The following is a 1,666-nucleotide window of genomic DNA, read 5'->3' on the forward strand; positions in this document are numbered from 1 at the left end:
GCCCTTCGCCGCGACCGCCCCCAGCCCCGCGCGCGCTTTTCTCGGATGATCCCTATGCCTCATTCCTTGTTAATCTCGAACTTTGCTTTTCTGGAGATCCTTGACCCGAGATTCTTTGGTTACACTGGAGCTCCCTGGTGACCCTGAACTCGTTTTTTCTTGATCTCTTGACATGTCCCTCTTTGTGACCTTTAACCTTGTGCATTTGTTGGCCCTTTAGATGATCCCAGATCTCTCCTATCCCTGTGACCCCAGACTTCTGGCTCCTTGGGGATCTGGGACCCCTTTTGTCCCTCCCCTAACTTTGTTTCTCCCAGCCCTCCTGGTCCTCAGCCCTGACGGCTCCTTCCCCGGTTTGGAGGAGGCTCCCTGGGCATAGCTGACCCCCGGCGTCCTCACGGGGTCTGACCAGCTTGTGGAGTGGGAGTGCACAGCCCGAGTGGCTTGGAACCCGAGGGACTCTAAGGACCAGTGAGGTTAACAGGGACAGAGGCCTCGCCAGGGATATCCTGCCTCATTACAGCTTTCCCCAGCACCCCAGTTCCTGGGCTGGAGGTTTGTGGGGTCTGTAGGGACCAACCCAGACTAGCCTGGGGTGTGGGAGCCAGGACCCCTCCAGCACCTGGTGTTGGATATCTCCTTGGATGAAATGATTAACATTCTGTTAAGTTAAAAAAAAAAATCCAGTGTTTAAACTGTGCCACCTGGGCATCCCCGGACTCTGCTTCCCGGAATGCCTGTGGGTCACGCCTGCTCTGGAACGTCCTTCCTGCCCAGGAATGATTGGTGCCATTTGCTGCACCCTGCCTGTGGGACTCCTCTTGGCAGCTTGGGGGGTGGTGAATGTTGTCCAGCGTGGCAAGGGGGTGCCTGAGTGAGGTGGGGTGTCCTGAGCTGGGAATCTTGTGAACCTGCTGTCGGGTGAGGTGACAGGCAGGCCAGGAGCCTGACACCTGGGGGGAGCTCCCTGAGGGACCCTAGGGCCCTGCTGGTGACAGGAATTGAGTTCAGAGGAATCCCTAGGGGCAGTGTCTTTTGGCTGTGGAAGTGAGTGTGGGAGCTGTTTCCAGCTGTGCTGACTCTGGGGTGTTAGTCAGCTGTGGACCCCTCCCTAGGACTTACTTCTAGGGTGGCAGGGAGCTGGCCCTGCAGGGATACGTTGTGTCATTCCCACCCTTTCTTCCTGACCGCCCTCCCGCCCCCAGCCCCCAGCCTTTTTGGTCGTTCTGGTCTTGGATTTTCCTAGGGGAGGCCCCAGAAGAGGGGAGGAGTTGCCTTTCAGTTTGCCTGGGGGTGGTTCCAGGCCTCCTTGGCAGGGGAGGCATGGAATCTAGTCCACCAGCCTCCCAGGGACCCCAGCTCTGCTCACACCTGCCCACAGCGGGACCCCAGCAAGGTGAAGGACTGGGGCCCAGACAGGAGCCTTTTCCAGGGGTGTCTCTGAGGGCTTTGAAGTCTGGTGTGCAGGAGGGGATCCACGTCCTGAGTGCTCCAGCCTCTGCCCCTCACCCTGGTGGGGAAACAGGCCCAGAGAGCCTGCACCTGGCCTGTGTGTCCAGCCACAGCCCTCAGGCCTGTCTCACACCTGCCTTCCCATCTTCAGGTGTGATTGGCTCAGGCTTGGTCTGAGTCCCAGCAGTGTCACAGACCCCCCCCCCCCCCCCCC

At 59.3% G+C, this 1,666-nt stretch overlaps 1 protein-coding gene across 1 annotated transcript in view; it reads left to right on the forward strand.

Annotated features, from left to right (window-relative positions):
- Sbno2 (strawberry notch homolog 2) overlaps window positions 1-1,666 on the forward strand; it is a 56,843-nt gene that overhangs the window by 5,041 nt on the left and 50,136 nt on the right. The gene's annotated exons all lie outside the window — the stretch shown is intronic.

The sequence above is a fragment of the Fukomys damarensis genome, unplaced genomic scaffold (assembly GCF_012274545.1).
Source record: "Fukomys damarensis isolate Sample0158 unplaced genomic scaffold, DMR_v1.0_HiC HiC_scaffold_37, whole genome shotgun sequence".
Taxonomy (NCBI): domain Eukaryota; kingdom Metazoa; phylum Chordata; class Mammalia; order Rodentia; family Bathyergidae; genus Fukomys; species Fukomys damarensis.